Source organism: Cyprinodon tularosa, unplaced genomic scaffold (genome assembly GCF_016077235.1).
Source record: "Cyprinodon tularosa strain WSP-4 unplaced genomic scaffold, ASM1607723v1 ctg31, whole genome shotgun sequence".
Lineage (NCBI taxonomy): Eukaryota > Metazoa > Chordata > Actinopteri > Cyprinodontiformes > Cyprinodontidae > Cyprinodon > Cyprinodon tularosa.
This window is the reverse complement of record NW_024039019.1, coordinates 3,354,604-3,375,555: the sequence shown is the minus strand read 5'-3', so window position 1 is coordinate 3,375,555 and position 20,952 is coordinate 3,354,604. Positions and strand designations below refer to the sequence as shown.

The 20,952-nt window shown below is 36.7% G+C and overlaps 1 long non-coding RNA gene across 1 annotated transcript; it reads left to right on the top strand.

Moving 5' to 3' along the window:
• The first annotated feature begins 16,932 nt into the window (after positions 1–16,932).
• LOC119788079 lies at positions 16,933–17,919 on the top strand. Its single transcript, XR_005281417.1, has 3 exons — positions 16,933–17,059; positions 17,135–17,195; positions 17,788–17,919. It is a non-coding gene; the product is annotated as an uncharacterized LOC119788079 (long non-coding RNA).
• Positions 17,920–20,952: the final 3,033 nt, after the last annotated feature.

Sequence of the window (20,952 nt, the reverse complement as noted above, 5' to 3'; positions counted from 1 at the left end):
GTCGATAGTTACTGCTGCCACTCTCTGGTTTAGGGGGAACTGCTTGTTCTGCCAACTAATGTTAAAAAATCTTTTAAAAATTCCTGCATCTGGATTATGATGTGAATTTAATGGATCGTTATTTGGAATGAGGTGCACCTTTGGTAAAACGAAATAAATAAATCATTCAAATCCATTTATAAATCTTCAAGTCTTCATGTTTACAGTAAGACAACAACAAAAAACACACAAACTCGGCTAAAAACATAACCCCCTTGGTGAAGGTTATCATGCATAATCTGTGTAAAGTATCAAAAAACCCATTGCTTACTCAGGGGGAGCTAAAGAGATTATCAGATCAGTTGGGAGGTCAGGACGACAATCAGATTTTCTCCAAAAATCTGGCCAATCTCAATGGCTTAGTTAGAGCAGCACATTATTTTAGAATGACCAATCCAAAGGATATTTCTTGCCAATGCTTTCATCATGTTGTTTGCAAGATGCTCACCATCCACACTGATCAAGCTTCAGTTTTTATACAAACAAGAATGGTAAAAATTATTGTCACTAGATGTACAAATGTGTTAAAATAGAGATTCCCCAAAGCATTTGCTGCTGAAAGGTATTTGTAAAGGTCTAGACTCAAGGGTACCCTATTTAGATGCAAATTTCTCTTTTCAGTTTTTATTAAAGAAAAAGAAAAAAACATAATGGGTCCCTGTCTTGAGCAATTATGTAAAAGGAGCCTATCACAAAATTTGAATCAAATACAGAAACAATTCTGAAAAAAAAAAAGAAATGTAAAACTCATTGGTATTTGGCAAGGAATGGTATGCAGTATGATTGATCTTAACCCTTACACATTTCATATATTAGTACTATATAAAGTGTCTGCCATAAACAAATATTCTGGTCTTAATTTTAGACTCGAGTTTTGCTTCTGCTTATACATTTAATCTGTAAGTATTTTTTTTTGTTTTACTTTAAATGTTAAATGTTTTAAAAGTCCTGCATATATTTGATGACTAACTGCAACCACACATTCCTATGTCTAATTTTCTACACAAGATTCATTCCTCTTTGGACTGACTGACATTTACCTATTACCTTGTTCCCTTGATAATAAATGTCAGGAATGCAAGGTTTGTTTAACCGACTGTTGATTTCTTTCATGTGTTATATAATTGTGATTTCTAATACATACTCACTTTATTAAACCCTTTCCATACAAAAAAAATTGGCCTCATGAGCACAAAAAACAGAGAGATATCCATTATGTCTGTGTCATTTCTGTAATGGTCTCAAAATCCCCAAACAATTTGAAGTCCATAAAAGATTTGTAAAAAAACAAAAAAAAACAAAAAAAAAAACAAAAGAGCTGCGGTGACGCATGAGTCGTAGTCGGAAGCATGTGAACATCCTCATGAACACATGTTTGAGAACACTCACATATTGGAGCTGAACCGGAGATTTTAACGGGAAAGTAAACAACAAACACATGCACACAGAGGATACCAACATTTTATATCTTTTGAGATCTTTTAAAGCATGTCAAAGAAGAAATACAACGGACTAAAATGAGTTTCCGCATCAACAGCACAAGAGGGAAATATGGGCTCATAGTGATCGTGACTATCATCAGCAGTTATTACTGGTCGGCTGCTAGCCTCAGTAAAAGAAAATGTGACAAATAACCCCCAATGGAGTATATTACAGCATGAGAAATCAATCGGTCTCACATAGGAGTAATTATTCTCATCCCCACAGAAAGAAAATAATTCTATTTACTACTTCAAATCTAAGAGGGAGTAATTTTCTGATGAAGACACAGTCTTAATAAATTATCAAACCTAAAAGAAAAGTGTAGGAACATACATTGCCATATTAATAAGCATATAAAAGCATGAGAGCAGTGAAGCTTACAATGTAAGAAACAGATAAAGCCATTTCTAAACATAAAGGCTTAAATGAGTATTTATTGTAAAGTCGATTTGAAAGTCTGTGACTAAAAAAAGTACAAAAGCAAAATGAATTACTACTGGACTGAAAGGATTTTAAAGCCTGTTAAGAGTTTTTCTATTTGAATTAATGCCATACAGTAAAATGAATTTAGAATTTTCCATAGCTCTATCAGAAATCACCAAAGGTAATACAAATAAATTGCTTTTTGTAAATCACTTTATGCCAGGAGTTTCCAATTAGTGAAGATCTAATATTAAGCATATGCTGGAACTACAGCATTATTAATAATATTTTAACTTTATTCACCTCACATTGGAGAAATTTACTTCTGCATTTAACCCATCCCCTAGGAGAGCATTGGGCTGCCTTTGTGTGGTACCTGGGAAGCAGTGTGGGGTTAAGGATCTTGCTCAAAGGACCCAGAGTGGATGCTGTGGGAATCGAACCGGGTACTTGTAACCTTCTCAGAAGCACAAACGCACTGCTCTAACCACTACAGTAGGCCAACACTCCCCAACAATCAAACCTTGAGTCCAACTCAAACAAAGATTGGTCTACAGTACCAAAAAACTTTAGAAACGCAATCAACCTCACTACTATCCAGTACTTTCATTACTTTTCTTATACAATAGATCGCATTAAAAACAAATGCGTTTAATGTATTATTAAATAGAATGGTTAGATAAAAAATTTTGTTCGAACTCTGCGTTTTAAGTTACATTTAAAAAGGCATGCTGGACTTTTGTTATGCAATCGCAAAAACAACATAATGTTACTTCCCTTGAGCGGAACCAGTTGGAAAGACCTGTGGACAGATACTGGATATAATGATCTAATCAATTACAAATGTTGTTGTGCTGCAGGGGATAATTAGGAATGAATGAGACATGGGAAATTAGACTGCCTAGCGGGTGGGTTTAAGCAGCCTACTGAGAAATTCTCAATAGACCCACGCAAAAAAAGATCAAGGGAGCACTGTTTTTCCTTGTGTTCATTTTGATCTTCAGACCAATTTAAGTTTTTATTTTTGTTTTCCTTTTTATGTTCTCGAGTTTTTCATTGCAATCTAATCCGGTCTTCATCTGCTTCCCCTGCAAAGCATACACTTTATGTATTTTTCAAAACATTTAGTTTAATTTAGTTTTGAGCTTTTAGTTTACTAGCTTACTGCTTACAGCCAGTATGTTTTTTTTTTTTTTTTCTCTATCAGATCCAGTTTTTCTATAACGATGTCATTAATCAGTTTTCATCTGGCTTTATGTTAATGCGATCTTTGGATGACCTGTATCAGCGAGACACTATTCAAAATGTCTCGGTCTACCTGCCTCCGTCCTGCAAGCTTCCCTTTATAATACTCTCTCTCTCCCTTTTGGTTTTGTATAAGAAAATAAATAGTTTTATTTCCCAAACTTTTACCTGAGTCTAAAAATGTATCAACTATAGAAGGGGGGATGCTGAAGGGACAAAAACAAAGTCATGCTGCTGAAAGTAGTATGGAGTGGTCTGCTCCCAGGGACTCACGACACCAAAGTGACTTACAATTCCACCATGCAAACTACCAACGATGTCTGTGTTACCTTAAAGAGGCTTCTACAACAAGCAGTGGATGACATAACAAATAAAGATCACCATTAGGAAAAAGAAAATGCCTTGGGGGTTAGAAGTAGGGGGCTGAAATGGATTTAGATAACAGAAATAAAGAACTCAGCAGGGAAATATAAAGTTCAGGGCATGTATAACCATTACAAAATGTTTATTAAAGTGAATTTTGCATAATATGGGAGCTTTCAGAAAAAAAGCTCTCAAGAAATTGTGGAAAAATATCATTTTTTTTAAGGTCATATTACTTTATACTCCTTCCTTATTTAGCTGTATTTCCTTTGGAATGATGAGTTGTAGGATGTATGTATGAAACATTGTTTGATATGTGCTGTAAAAACTCCAAAACCCTTGTTTCATGTAAAAAGTTAGTCCTAAATAATCTTGAAAGGAATTTTATGGTCGGAGCTATACTGTCTTTTTCTCTTAAAGCTGGTTTCTGGTCATTACAACCATTTTCCTTTTCTTACCCCTGTCATTTTTCTTATTTTTTACCTGACATCTCCCAAACAGGAATGAACAAGAATGCTGCAGGACCTTTCATACCAATTATGTGCCATTTCATAACCGCTTTGGCAATGTTCCTAAATCACTTTAAAAACATAAGTTTGAGACAGCTTTCTATATTTTACTAAAAGAGCACTGCAAGAAAATCTGGGGACCTCAACAAAATATGTTCTATACGTGTACTGTTCAAAGAAAAAAACTTTTTACAAGCTTTAACATTTATTGTTGTAGCAATACCTTTATTTTGAGCTTTAAAATACAAAAAGAAGAAATTAGAAGGAAGAGGCAAAGAAATAAAATGGATAATATTTTGAAGGTTTCAATTTTAAACTCAAACAAGCTGTCCACCAAACAAAGGTTTAAGACCATAATTTAAGAAAACTAAAAGCAAAAATAAAATCGTCCAAAAAGGACTGAGGAGCCCCACAATTTAAATCATGTTTTGTTTTATAGGGTCCAGTGGAAAAGACTGATTTCCAGACTAGACTTCCAAACCCTCTATTTTTAAATGCAGCCAGTGCCTTGGTCACAGTGCATTGATCACACAATAACCACCTGAAATTCCATTATTCAAATTAAGGAAAAAGGGTCTTAAATCATGATGATCCACAGTGGCCGTGCTACAGAGAAAACCTTCCCTGAACTGACCTTGCGCTGCCAGAACACTGGAAACCTTCACAAACCATCCAGATTGAACTATTTCTTGGAAGAAGATGAGTTAATTTTATCAGTCAACTGTATCGTAGGGAGAGGTTTATCTCTTTAGATCCTGAAGGTTGACAACTTAACACCTATAATCAGTAGGTTATATATATCTTTGTCTTTACAGACAGACAGCCATTTGATTCCCCAGCTAATAGCAGATGATATTGCTTGGACCTTACTATCTATTACTTAATGTAAAATAGTACTCAAACTCTGTCCATCTTTGGCAGTATAATAGCACATCACAGAAGACATTGCATGTGCAGCTCAACAATCCTGCCATATTAAGAGACAAAAAGTCTTCTTGATTTTTCCATAATTTGGGTCAATATAAACTGAACACCTGGCCTGACTGATTATTGCATGAAAATAGGCTTAAGATACTGATCAGCTAACAAACCGCTTGTTTGAGTTTAAATGAATTTAATAATAATCTAAATCCCCTTTTTTGTTCACTCTTAGTTTTTCTTTTCGTATTTCGAAATTCTACAAAAAATGATAATCAAAGAGAATAAAATGCTAGTCCCTCACCAGTAGGTTGCTTAGTTATTTTGTCTTTGTAACTGTTTGAAACATGGATTCAAGTAACAATAGGAAGATAATAAAGTAATATGTCTTCAGAAAAAAAAATATATCTAGTTGAATTTTTATGATTGTTTCCATGTTTTTTAAAATTATCAGCGTTTGATCGTTAGCTAAAGACAAGAGGGGACGATTGAATGAGAATGCCACAAAGTGGCAGGGTTGTGTACAAAGTGAGGCTATTTACCTAAATGAACAGTAACACTCTGGTCTACAACTCCGTGCATCTCTCAGAGGCTTTCAGCTCATTATTTTGGTTCACTGGTCCATAAGGTTGAGCTTTAGTGCTTTGAGCAGCCTCTGCAGCCACAGGCAGAAACCTGACTAACAAATCATATTAAAAAGGCAGACAGATGCACAATGATAGTTTGATTTACAATGTTGAATTTAAATAAACTAAATAAATCCCATGGATTATCTGATATCACAAGCTGACAGTCTGGTGCATACATTTTCTTTTATATGTATGCACCAGATTTGTTTGTCATATTTGTTCATTTTAATATTAAATGGTGACATTACTGGAGAGTGATGCAATAAAACATATAACATGAGTTACAAGAAGAAAAGTTTGGAAATGCTAACCAGCTGGACAAAAAATTGTGATTCCAAACAAACTTCTGTCCTTCTAAGCTGACGGATCTCAGCACATCATAAACATTTAAGTTTTCTTTTCACATATTTTTTGCATCACCACAGCTTTATGTGACAGCAGTGACTCATTTGTGTTTAATGTTGTAGGATTACATATGCAAATAATGTGACAGAGCTGTACAGCGGATCATTTGAAAGCACTAAACTGCGGCTTATCCTGTCGGACTGTTTTTGCTTTTACACAAAAAGTCTCAATCATTTAATAAATTAAATAAATAAATAAAAATAACTACACATAAAAAAATCTTGAATTCTAAAAATATATATATATAGTTTCAGGTTTTATTAGTCCTCCTTGATGCCGACCATCCCATTATAAACATAATGTCTTTCTCCAAGGTAAATTTGATGGGAAATGACAAGCTAAAATCCTATGTTAATCATCAGGATCATAATGTTTGTGACATTTTATTAAAAATTATTTTTTGTGAACTTATCCCCAGTGTCTTGAATAACAGAGCTGACATTCTTTATAAGGCTGTTGATCGAGTTTTAAGCCATTTGCTCTGATGCTGTTATCTCTGAATAAGTTCAGAACCAGAATCAGAGTCTTTACTGTTTAGATTGCTAGATAGTTTTTGTAAATTCAGCCCGGCACAGTCTGCATTATGATGTCAAATTAGCAGGACATTAAGTGTGACACAGAACATTTTATAGTTTATATAGTTACTTTAATACTATTTCAGAAAAACATCCATTTGGTTTTTGAGGTGTTATGCTGGTTAAATTGTTGTTAAACAACAACAAAGTGTCTTAAGCAAGAGGATTCTCCAGAACTGGTGTAAGACAGATTGCTGCAGCTGTAACATCTAGTTGAAAAACTGCCCATGAGTTACTGTGTGCATTGTTAACGGTTAGGTTTAGGGTTAGTTGTAGGGTTAGGGCAAAGAAAGGGTTGAAAATAACCCTTTCTATGCCCTTTATTAACCCCAAATAACCTTTCGGGTTAATAAAGTATTTTTGAATTTAACTGAGTAGTCTTATTTACACACACACACACATAACACACACACCCACACAAATGCTGTATGTAGTGAGGACCATGTGTGGACTCCCTTTGACTTCAACTGATTTTCAGTTATTTTCAACCCTTTCTATGCCCTAACCCTACAACTAACCCTAAACCTAACCGTTACCAATGCACACTTGACCCTAACCCTAAAGCCCGGCGTACACTGTGCGATTTTCGTGGCGATTTTCCAGTCGTCGGACAACATGCGGTAATTTATAAATGTTTTAAATCAGGTTGGGTCCGGATTAGCAAGCAGGTGGTCCGGATCCAGACCGTGGTCCCTCTAATCCATGACCTCTGCAGTATTCCAGCCAATCGGTTATGGCGCTCCATGTAAGCTTACCCTGTCAGTATCTTACACCCTGCAGTTATGTGCTGGATTTTCTCAGTTATGTAATAAATTGGCCTTAAGAGGCCCCTGAGACAATCACATAACCACGTATGTGTGCGCGTGTTTTTCAGAAACCTGAAAAGTCATGAGTGAATACTGAATAAAAAATAGCACTGAGAACACATCCCTGAGGTGTCAATGGCAGCAACGCTCATAATTTATAGAGGGACGGCTTATCACAGTTTTTTCTATTAGATTCGCTTAAGCTGATTTTGTTTCAAATCTTACTTTATCAAAAGAGGACAAATGCCAATGTAAGATCTAAGCAGCCAATATTTTTGTTTAAGGTCTTTCTAGGTGAATCGATTTACATTTTTATGTTTTTCTGTCAATATTTTAGCTCATGGGGTGTGCTTTGTATTGAGGTCTTAGTCTTCAACGTGGGCGACCTGGGTTTGAATCTGGCCTGTGGTCCTTTACCGCATGTCTCTACCCCTTCTCTCATACCCCCTTTCCTGTCAGCCTTCTGTCCACAAAAAAACAAGCCACTAGTGCCGTTAAAAATTAAAAAGTTTGTATATACATATATGTATTTTAGTTTATGTTTTAAAAATTACAAGTATTCATCACCCAATGCTAACTCCCCTCTACATAGGAGAACAGTGTTGCCAGATTAAATCACAGACAGAGATGACTCATTTTGATGAGGAGACTCAGTGGCAGTGTTCCTTGGGTTGTACAAATGGAGCAAAAATGACTAGTGTGGGGGTTTTCTTTTACTCCTGCTCTCATAGCTGAGCCTCTTCTAGTGGTGGCAAAAATCCACTGACATGTGAGAGATGCACTCCCCCTGGGACAATAATGCAATAAGACAGCATAAAAGTCAATGGTGGAGTAAGGAGAGAGCTGCCTGCCCGTACAGGGCAGCAAGCAAGTAGCTTATAACAAATAGATATTTCCTTCTAATAATCCTGATTTACAAACTCCATAGTTTATGAGGTTTAAAATTCAAGTGGCAACAACAGCAATAATGAAATAGCAACAATTAAAATATTATTTTATGCATTACCATCAGTTTTATTTAATAATGTATTACTATCATACAGCAAGTAGAAAAGGTTTTTTTCTAATATATAGGCTGTCAATCATAACAGCCATTATAACATTAATATCAATACTGCTCCAAATTGTCATATTAGTGAACCATTAGTTATCATGTACTCACTAACTCACAATACCGTTGTCTCTATGGCAACATGAATGGATGTTTGTTACAGCCTTTTAGTGCAAAAATCCCAAAAAGTGAGAAAGTCAGCTAATTACTTGGCCCCATCAAAAATGTAACATGTTAACTTACATCAATGTCTATACAGTGTTCTGATTGTTTTAGTTTGAATTACAAATTCCCTTAAGAATTTATTAAATCCTCCATTTCATCAAGGCTGCAAAGATGGCATGCCCTTGTTTTTGTTTAGTTGTTTTTTTACAACACAAATAACCATAACTGTTTTTCATCACATACATAAAATGATCCATGTATTTTGAGGTTGCTTGTAAGAGATTTTCAGTACCTTAAACTATCAAAACCATCATGTTGCTGGCTTTCTGTTGCTTGTCAATTGACAGCCCGCTAATGTACTGCGTTTCTACCTGGTATAGGAACTGCACAAAGGCAGACAGAGTGAAACTGACAGTCTGTGCTGTACAGAGGATTGTTGCCTGTCCTCTCCCCTCTCTCGCAGACCTTTTTACACAACTCAGTAGCTATGCAAAGCTTGCAAAAATCATTATGGACATCTAACAACCTGTATTTCAGCTGTTTGAGCAGCTGCCCTCTAATAGATTCCACAAAGATTAGACTAACTGACTTATAAACTATTTCTTTCCGAGACAAAAGCCATAATCATCATGGAGTCTTATTTGTAAAACTCCTGCCAATACAACATATAATGTGCTCCATTAGCATTACTGCTACTCCTGCAGCTCTGAACTATTTTACCTCAAAGATTTCTCCTTTACTTCCAATATAATCACCTAATGTATGCCCATGGTACCCTTGGTCTTGTCAGAGAATATGGCAGGGACTACTGTGTACTCAGGGGTGGCTGAAAATTAATGTGCGGAAGAACCAGTTCAGGGTCAATCTACACTAGTACCAACGAAAATATGAATGAGCACAGCATCCATATTTTCAATTTTTTTTTTATAAATGCTTTTCCTAATATAATAAAGTTACATCCTCTTTCATCCTCTTTCCCTTCATCCAGGACTAGGTCGCGGAGACATCAGTCACAGCAAGGACTTCCAGACTTCCCAAGCCTCCTCCTGGGTCATGCCAGGAACATCTCTTGAGGGAAGGGTCCAGGGAGCATGCGAATAAGATGAGCAAGCCATCTCAGCTGACTCCTCCTCGGAGGAAAAGCCGCTCCTGTCCCAGATGACCAAGCTCTTCGCTGTATCTCTAACCGAGTGACTAGTCACTCTACAGAGAAAGACTATTTCGGCTTCTTGTATCTGGGATCTAATGCTTTCAGTCATGATCCAGATTTCATGATCATAGGCAAGGGTAGGATTTAGGACTGACCATTAAATTGAGAGCTTTGTCTTTTCTCTCAGCTTTATCGTCACCACAGAAGAGTGGTGCAGCCTCCATTTTATAGCAGCAGCTACACCGATCCATCTATAAAGACGTTCTCCACTCACTTATGAACAGGACACAAAGATAGGAACTTGCTTCTGACCTGAAAAGGGCATGCCACTATTTTCCTGTCGAGAACCATGGCCTTAAGGTTGATAAAGCTGATACTTATTAGAGCTGCAAACCATTCTTGGTCCAACACACATGAATCAAATGGCGGACTTACCTGCTCAGTGTGCATTTAGTTCCTCCAGAGTCATCTCAATCATCTAATTACTTTATTCGGGTTTGTTAAACATAAGGCACAACTAAAAGTGCCCCTCAGGAATTGGAATTGCCCACCAGTGCCTTAGACCTTAGCAAGATAGAGCCAGCAGAATCACATCATCTGTAAAATGCAGAGATTAGAACTGTTAGTCCCAGAACCAGACCCCTCCGGCCCTTGATATTCCTTGAGTAATATCTTGAATATCTCATTTCTATAGTGCTTACTGTAAACAGGTTCGATTTTAGTAGTGGTGTTCAAATTTCTCCAAATATTGGATTGCTACCAAAACTAGTCCTGCTTGGATATTGAATTGAGCCTTCCAAAACATATGATTTATAAGAGTTGATTGGCATTGCCTAAACCGCCGCCCAAAAAAAGAAATGGGATTGGTTTGAATTACTACAGTGAAAACTTGGTATTATCAAGTGTACTTAACCTTTAGAGTGTTATCTCATTATTCCGGACACATAATTAATTATCTGTACGCTAATATTTAAATTAGTATAAGATAACACACCTCTTTTATAACAATCCTGGTCTGCATCCTCATGGAAAAAAAGGAAATATATTTTTTGCGCTGTCTATTTTTTTTATTTAAAGCTTAAGTGTGTAATTTTCAGCGACATCTAACGTCCAGACTGCAGACCGCAGCAACATGAACATCTCCCCCCCACCGCTTCTCCCCCCCAACAGTACGGCGAGCATTACGGGACAAAATGTCTTTCACGACGTCCGCATCACCTACCTTCTCAAGTGATGAGGTCTGTTTACATACATGCCATCTATTGTTCAGTACCGTCTCAGTTCATGCCATCTATTGTTCAGTACCGTCTCAGTTCATGCCATCTATTGTTCAGTACCGTCTCAGTTCATCTCTCTCAACTTGCCGTAGTAACTTTCGAGCGTAATGGGCGATCTTGCAATCGCTAGTTTGTTGGCTCTGCGCTGCCGTAGCGCAAAGATGTCTGCCTCCATGGCTGCGAGACCCGCTCCTATGTAATTATAAATAACAAATTCTAAGGCAACGCAAATAATAAGGTTAAGAGGCTGAGCTCGTAGATGATGATAAATAACATAGTTATGTGTAATATATTACATTTCTGACTGTATATCCCTGTAATTATTACACACTGTAGCTTTAATTAAAAACACTATTGTCTCATAAATCCCTGTCAGGCTCAGAACTGGAGGAGCCAGTATTCCAGGCAGACAAACAGTTAAATTTCTCAGAGCGTTTATTTATAACAGAATCTAAGTAAGTTGCGTCAGTGTCTAGGGCAGGAACCTCTGGTCTAATAGCTCAGTCCGAATCCAGAGATAGAGGATAGGTCCAGCTGGCTGCTAATGCAGAGAGTCCCAGATGCTGATGTACCATGGTTGGAGGACAGGCAGGAGATCAGAACCAAGCAGACAAATGTAGGCAGGATGATCCAGAGGGCGAAGCCAAAGGCAATGTATGAGGCGTGGTCGGTTGTCAGAGCCAGTGTAACCCACAGCACATAAGGCCCTACTTCCGGGTTCAATCTGAGTAGTGCGCCCTGTCCCTTTAAAAAGGGGGCGGATCCCTGACCCAAACAGATTGAGAAGAAGAAGTCGGTCGATGGCTGAAGGCGCCTCGTGGGCCTGCATGGTGGAAAGGGCGGAAAATTTGAAAGAAAAGCGGTCTGGGCATAAACTGGTTTGTGACTGGACTGGAATGGCGACTCAGGTAGAAGAAGACGGTGATGATATGGATTTGAGTGGTTGGTCTCATGTTGTTAGTGGAAGAGGGAGAGGTAGAAACCGGCGAGAAAGTGAAAGTTTGTTTGGGACACAAATGAGTAAAAGAACGTTGGAAGAAAACAGTTCGGATGTGTTCTCCTGTAGTTAGGAAAAAGACTTTTAGAGAGGAATTCAAAATAATTCTTAAATTTAAAGAAGAGGAACAAAACATTCAGATTGGGCCGATAGCATCATCCAGAGAGCTTAAGAAAAAGATTGGAGACATTTCATTTGCGAAAACCCTCAGAGACGGTAGTGTAATGATTATATGCAAAACAGAAGAACAGAAAAACAGAGCGTTGAACATAGAAAGCATTTGCAGAAAAAATGTGAAAGAAAAAAGGATTATTGGAGAAAAGAAAGTAATGAGGGGAGTGATAACAGGAATACCTGTAAAGGCATTCAGGATGTGGAGGTAATTCAGATAAAGAGATTGTTTAAAACGATAAATGGTGAAAGAGTTGAAAGTCCATCAGTAATGATAGAATTTCAAGAAAATATACTTCCAGAAAGGATTAAGATCGGATTCATTAGCTTTCCAGTTAGGCCTTACATTCCTCCACCACTCAGGTGCTACAAATGTCAAAGATACGGGCATATAGCGGCAGTATGTAGAGGCAAACAAAGGTGTCCAAAATGTGGAGGTGATCATAAATATGAGGAATGTGGAGAAAATGTTCAAGTGTTGTAATTGTGGGGGCCAACATCGAGTGAGTTTTGGGGGGTGTGAAGTTGGAAAGAAAGCCATTGAAGTGGAAAAAACTAAGACGAGCAACAATATCAGTTATGCTGAAGCTGTAAAAAGGGTGAAAGGACAGGCTGAAAGGAGGCAGATAAAGGTTCAACAAAAAAACAATCCTCAGATAACATCTACAGAGAGAACTGAACCTGTGATTACAGTCGAAAAGATTATGTTATTTATTGCATATGTGATTAATTGTGCAGATCAGGTCAAGTACAAAACCGAGAAAATTAAAATAATGGTAAAAGGAGCGGAGAAGTTCTTCGGAATCAAAGATATTTCATGGGAGCATATTAATAAAGAACTGGGAGGAGATGGGAAGTCAGGGACATCAGGAGAAAGAACACTTTGATAATATTACAGTGGAACGCACGGAGTTTAATAGCTAATGGACAAGAATTTAAAGGATTCATTAAAAATCTTAGGAAAAAACCAGACATCATATGTATACAGGAAACCTGGCTTAAACCTAATTTAGATTTTGTTATTAAAGGATATACTGGTGTACGTAGAGACAGAAATGAGATTCAAGGAGGGGGTTGTATGATATTTCTAAAAACAGGAATTCAGTTTAGATTATTAGCAAAAGGAGTTCAGTTAGAGTATATAGTTGTAGAGGTTTGGTATAAGAAGGAAAGTATTAAAGTAATACATTTTTATAATCCTGGGAAAAGGATCCAGTATGAAACATTGAATGAATTTGATAATTTTTTAAATGGAAAGGTTGTTTGGTGTGGTGATTTTAACGCACATAGTTCGTTATGGGGCAGTAAAAATGATTTAAATGGAATAGTTATTGAAGAATTGATGGAGAATAAAAATCTTGTATGTTTGAATGATGGAAGGGGTACAAGGGTTGATATAAAAACAGGTAGAGAATCGGCGATAGATTTAACAATAATTTCAAATTCGTTGGCAGGTGTAAGTTCATGGCAAATAATTAAAGAAGAAACAATAGGAAGCGATCATTATCCTATAGTGACAGAAATAAACTTGGGTATTGAAAAGTATAAGGTGGGGGGTTCAAAGAAATGGTGTTTCAGTAGTGCCAATTGGGAAAAGTTTAGATTTATAAGTGAGCTTGAACTGGGAAAAATTAATTTGAACATGGAAATTGATCATTTGAACTTCTATGTTTGTGATGTCATTTTACAAGCTGCTAATGAATCCATAAAGAAAAGAGAAGGTAGGATCCATAGGCAGATTGGTCCTTGGTGGACAAAGGAATGCAATAGAGTAATCAAAAATCGTAATAAAGCTTTTAAAATGTTAAAGAGGAACCACAGTGTACAGAATCTTATAGAATATAAAAGATGTCAGGCTCTTGTAAGAAGAACTATAAATAATGCAAAAAAGGATTGTTGGAGGAAATTTGGAATTCGGTGGGAAGAGAAACAGAGATTAATAAAGTATGGTCAATGATAAGAAGAATGAATGGTATTAAAAGAGAATATGGTTATCCAGTCCTGAGTGATGGTGAAGTAGTAGCAGTTAAGGATGAAGAAAAGGTGGAAATGATGGCAAAGACTTTTATTAAAATAAATAGCTCAGATAATATTACTCTGGAAGGAAAAAGGGGGAGAGAAATGACAATATTAGAAAATAGACAGATATGAGAGAAGACAGAGAATTTGAATGATTTGTTGAATGTTCCTTTCACAAAATCGGAATTAAATCGAGCACTTCAGACAGTTAAATTAACAACACCAGGGAAAGATCAAATTTGTTATTTAATGTTAAAGCATCTTAGTGAAACATCTAAAGAAATTTTATTGGAATTTTATAACAAAGTTTGGGAAAACGGAAAATTACCAAAAAGTTGGAAAGAGGCTGTAATAATACCAATACGTAAACCAGGGAAAGATGATACAAAACCTGAAAATTATAGACCAATTGCATTAACCTCAAATGTTTGTAAAATAATGGAGAAAATGGTTAATGAAAGAATGATTTATTATATAGAATCTAATGGATATTTATCAAAATATCCATTAGTGGTTTTAGGAGGGGTAGGAATACTATGGATGCAGTTTTGAGTTTGGAATTTGAAATCAGAAAAGCTCAAATTAGTAAAGAAAGTATTGTAGCAGTGTTTTTTGATATTGAAAAGGCATATGATATGTTGTGGAAAGAAGGTTTATTAATAAAAATGTTAAAGATGGGAATTACTGGTAGGATGTATTGGTGGATCAAAGATTTTCTAACTGAAAGACAGATACAAGTTCAAATAGGTAAATATCATTCTGAGAAATATATTGCTGAAAATGGTACTCCACAGGGAAGTATAATAAGTCCTTTATTATTTTCGATAATGATAGATGATGTGTTTCAAAATATAGATAATGGAATGGGTTTTTCTCTTTTTGCTGATGAAGGGGCAATGTGGAAGAGAGGGAGGAATTTGGAATTTATTACTAAAAAGATGCAGCAAGCAATTGTTAAAGTTGAAGAATGGTCATTAAAATGGGGATTTAAATTCTCAGTGGACAAGACTAAAACAATGTTCTTTTCAAGGAAGAAATTTAATGATGGTAAATTAAAATTATATAATCAAGAAATAGAAAGAGTGAAGCAATTCAAATTTTTAGGGGTTTGGTTTGATGAAAGAATAACATGGAATATACACATTAAAAAAATTTTAGACAAATGCAAGAAAGTAATAAATATTATGAGATGCTTAATTGGTAGAGAGTGGGGAGCAGATAGAGTAGCACTAAAGAATATATATACAGGATTAATTCGATCGATGGTAGACTATGGAAGTATTGTGTATAATTCAGCAGCAGAGACAAATCTTCAAAAACTGGATCGGATTCAATATCAAGCATTGCGATTATGTACAGGAGCAATTAAAACTACTCCAACAGCAGCATTGTTAGTAGAAATGGGAGAAATCCCACTTGCATTTAGAAGAGAGCAATTAACATTAAACTATTGGGCTAATTTAAAAGGTCATAGAAATGATCACCCAACTCTGCAAGTAATAAAACCCTGTTGGGAAAAAGAAGTAAAAGAGATTAGAAGTTTTGGTTGGACTGTGCAGGAAAAAATAACAGAATTCAAAATAGATCAGATTAGTATAAGCCAAACAGTTCCATTATCAGTTATACAACCATGGACAATTACAGATGTTAGGGTAGATTTTACTTTGTTGGAAAGAAGAAAGGATAAGAAATTCATATTAAACTCATATATAGTACAGGATTATATTAATCAATATTATAAGTATGTACAAATTTATACAGATGCCTCTAAAAATATAACAAATCAAATAGGAGTAGCCTTTATCGTACCAGAATTTAATGTTAAAATTAGGAAAAGGATAATTGATGGACTTTCAGTTTATACCGGAGAAATGATTGCAATATTATTAGCTGTTCAATGGGTGGAAGAAGTTAAGCCATTAAGATCAGTCATATGTTCAGATTCTAGTTCATCTTTAATTAGTTTGCAGTATAGTCACTCAGAAAGCAGGCCAGATATTTTAATAGAAATTCAACAGACACTATATAGAATAAATATGATGGGTTTAGTTATAAATTTTGTATGGATACTGGCACATTATGGAATTAAAGGAAATGAACAAGTAGATAAGGCAGCAAAAGAAGCTGCAAAAAATGTGTCAGTAGATTTATTTGTTAATTTTAGCAAATCTGAAGTTAAAATGTTAATTAAACAGAAAATAAAGGATAAATGGCAAAACGAATGGGAGAAAGGAAATAAAGGACGTTGGTTTTATAAAATTCAAAAGAAAATTGGAGAAATGAGAAGAACAGAAAGAACAAGAAGAGAAGAAACAATAATTTCTAGATTGAGGTTTGGTCATACCGGATTAAATGGTACTCTGTTTATCTTAGGAAAACATAGGAATGGGAAATGTGAATATTGTGGGGTAGATGAAACAGTTGAGCATGTGATGTTATACTGTAACAAATATGAGGAGGAGAGAAAGCAATTCATTCAAAATTTGAGTAAAGTAAAAGTTAAATTAGATTTAGTTCAATTATTCAGAAGTTATTCAGATAGTAATATTTACAGTATAGTATTTCGATATCTAAAAATAACACATTTATATAATAGAATTTAATTCCTGAGAGTCATTCTGGTCCACACTCCATTCCAGTAGATGGCGGAAATGCATCTATCTGTTGTTTGCCAACCGCCAAAAATATCAAAGAAGAAGAAGAAGACCCAAATTGCTCCACAGATGCTACAGCCAACGCTGCTCCTCGCTGTGGCTTCTCTGTTTTTGACACTCCACCGCTGCTTAATTTACTCTAATGCCTTCACCATAGATCACTTTAGCTTCTTACAACTCGGTAAGTTTGTTTTCATCTCTTGGCTCATGCTTGATTGTTCATTCAAACTTACTGATAACTTAAATAATACCGCAGATTTACAACTCATAACCTGGTGGACATTCCCTATATCCTCTCCCAAATCATCTACTCATCGGTGAGTTAAAGTATATTATTTTTATTCCTTATTTTGAGTTTGTGATGCTGCAGTACACCGGTTGCATGCTACGCTAACAGGGGTAGTTAATATAGCTCCCAGACACGCCCACAGCTTCACCCAGACTTTATTTTTTGATTAATTCAGAGGGAAACTTTTCCCCAACCAAGAAGCAGTAAGATTTTTCCCAAGCAGTAAATATATTGGTCATACATTATTTTATGCTTTGGGTTAATTATAGAACTTTGTTTGGAACTTTTCCAGCCTTAGAAACCATGGTTCTTTTTTGTTTAAATAGATCTGATTGTTTATTGATATGTGTTGCGCAATACAATTAAAATGGAACTGTTGAAATAATTTGGGTTTTTGTTGACCCATGATTTCATCTTTGAATAAGTGCACTTTAATTTAACTTGAGATATTTAGAAACATTGAAGCTTCATAAAGAAATCTTGTTTATTATTTAAATTATTTGATGTGTCTTAGTGCTGTGATTTATGGCATAACTAACTGACTTATTGTTTTTATTTATTGCTAAGATTAAATTTATTGTTTATTATTTTACTAATTTATGATTCTGGCCTGATTTCAGGTCAGGTTTTTTTTGTTGTGTGCTGTTCCTTTGACTGTCCATTGGGTGGCGAGCTACCAGAGAACCACCGATACAGTGTGGTGGGAAAAAGTTCTCACAAACCTGCATCCTCTGATTTTGTTTTCCCAATGGACATCATGAACTGTGAACCTTCTACTAATTGAACTGAAGAGTTTAATTTTTTTTTTTTTTTTGCTCTTTTGATTTATCCTGTTGGAATATATTTGTTTTTTTGTTTGTTTGTTTTTTTTTTCCTTTGAAATTATATTGATTATCACATTTGTGTGTGTATATTCTATTAATTCATATCCATATAAATCATATAATATAGCTCATTAACATGTATATGTAACCCATACTCTTTCTATTAGAAAATAAATATACAACAATTAATCATAATTTTCTTTCTTGTGCTTCACACCCCTTGACTCTATAGCTGAATCTACTTCTGAGCTCATTTTGCAGTCAGCCAAGCCCAAGTGTTACACCAGGAGGTCAGAGATCAGGTGAATTGCAGAAGGAGAATCCAGGACGGAGACGGGTTACCTTCCAGGTACAGTTAACAAGCAGGCAGAGATCAGGCAGGAGTCAGAAGACAGGTCAGGTAAACATATCAGAAGGGAACAGGTAGGCTCAGAGGTTGAGAGGCAGAACAGGACAGGATCAGGTAATCAGAATTCAGGAACGCTCGAATAAGTCTCACCAGCAGCTCAAAATAATGTGGCACCGATGACTGGTCTAAAGGTTTTTTTATATAAAGACTACTGCAGGTGTATCAGATGAGCGGGTAATGAGAACTGGGCGAGCTAAGTAGGTGTGTGAAATGAGTGATTAGACCTGGCATCATTGCTGAGATCCTGATAATCCCCTATGTATAACTATCAAAGTAGGATCAAATAGAAATAATGTAGCTACATATATGTACAGCTATAATATATGCACATAGTTTTTATTTGATAATGCTGATGGCAGAATAAAGTCTTACTCTATAAGTGACCAAACACAACACTTGTTAAAAAGCTAAAAAGACTGAAGAATGTATTAAAGGAAAAAAATATTTTTGTATGTAAAAATGCACAAAGAGGGCAAGTGCATCACTTGCAATGAAATGGACATTCCGACTTAATGAATAAAGCCAAATTGAAGGTGACTACAGAAATAAAATAGAGATTCTTCTTGTGATGTTTGGTGTTGAGGTGAGGTGCAATTGGTGGACCATCTGACTGATTGGACAATACCTATGACAAGGTGTCAGTATGGATTCTTTGCCCACTGCAAATAATATCCTGGCTTTCTTAATTTTTTTTTATAACTATGCCATCTGTTGGGATCTGTAGAAGTTCCACCTTTTTCCATCAGAGTTCGCCGTGGATCCTCCTGAGCTGAGCCTTCGACACACCTGAGGCGCATCTCATCATCAGGAGGATCCTCCAGTATATAACCGGCCTTCAGACCTTGCCTCAACGCCGCAGTGTTTATCCAGTTTGGTTAGCACCTGAGCCTAGCTTCTCCTAAGAACCTTTGTTGCTTCTGTCTCCTGGTTGGATCCTAATCCTTCTTTGTCTCTGCTTACAGGAATCCTGTTTCCCTTGTAAGCTCTGGATGAGCTTAACCTGCCGAGCCTGCCCTCTGAGCCAAACCTGAAGACTCTCCTCTGGATTCCCATGCTGCTCTGGACAAAGAGCTGGAAACTCAAAGTCAAGGTCTGCTCTCACGCTAGAAGCAAGACGCTGAAGCGGTTACTGAACTCTGCTGAACTGAACAGTCTCTGGACCCAGCAGTTCCTCTCTCAAAGCCAAACCCGGACTCCTCAAGGTATAAATCAGAAACACTCAAATCCAAACTCATCTGCTCCCAAGCTAACTGAACTGTCATCCTCACAGACTCCAGTGAACCTACCCCCAGGCCTGAACCAGTTCCTGTATGATTTTCCATGTGCTTGTGTTCAAATAAACTTGTTAAACTTTTCATCTGTTTCCGTGGTGTTCTGCATACTGGGCTTTTCTGAAACCCATCATGACACCATCAACCACCATAACAGCTTTGCTAGTAGAGCACATTAGAGAAGTTGGTTGACCACATCATCAAAGTGCAGTACACAAAGTAAAAACAGCATTTTGACATTACAGATACCCCTCTTTCTATAGAGTTGTCCAACTCCAGGCTCTTCAACCCCTACTTTGTCCATTTCAGAAAATGGCATCAGTCTATTGATGCCCCTTTTCTGACATGGACAGAGTACCGATTGGATAGGCCGCAGTTGGCCAACTATATGGAAAGAGGGAAGAAAATGGTGTAATGGGGTTGATGCTGGTTAGAGTAGTCACAAGGGACGGTGACCTGTTGAATCTTAAAGTGGTAGTAGAACTGACTTAGCTAATTTTCAAGAAATGACTTGTTGATGAAGTGGAGGGCTTTGGGTTTAGGTTGTAGTCTGTTTGATTCACGTCCAGACAGATGTGTCATTTGCACAAAAATCATTGTATAGCTGGTCTGAGCACAGTTTTATAGCTTCTCTCACCTTCTTGCTAAACCTGTTCTGAGTTGCCGTTTTTTGCCCCAGACTAGCTGTCTGAGTTTGGCTGTGAACCAGGGTTTATCATTGTAATAGCTCAACCTGGTGGTATACACATTCCTTCACAGAAGCTAATGTTTGATGTCACAGCCTCTGTGAACTAGTATCTGTTCAGACATCCAAGTCTTAATAAGGCAAATAACAGAAGATTCATCTCTTTGTTGTAGTGATGTGTGACTCACTGGATTTCAAGCCAACAGCACATGCTTTTCACCAGGTGGCCAGCGGGTCATCACAGCTCAGATGAATAGGCTCCTGCAGCTGGTGATGTGATTCACTCTGCGCCCAAAGTGAAACTGCTGTACAGTTGCAGTGCTGGTGTGCCACAGAAAGTCACTCACAAGCTGCGACTAGGCTGTCCCAGATGTGGTTGCAGCTGCAGCAATGGCGTTCAGGAGAAAGAAGTTCACATAAATATCCCCTCTCAAATATACATTTTTGTTTGCAGTAGCCATATTACAGTGGACTGATTTTATTCTTAAATTGACAGGAACTTTTGACTGTCTGGCAAATGACTTTTTCGGTTAGTGCATTGTAGGAGCTTGATGCATATATCAGGCCATGTCTGGTGAGGCTTCCATCATTGTGGA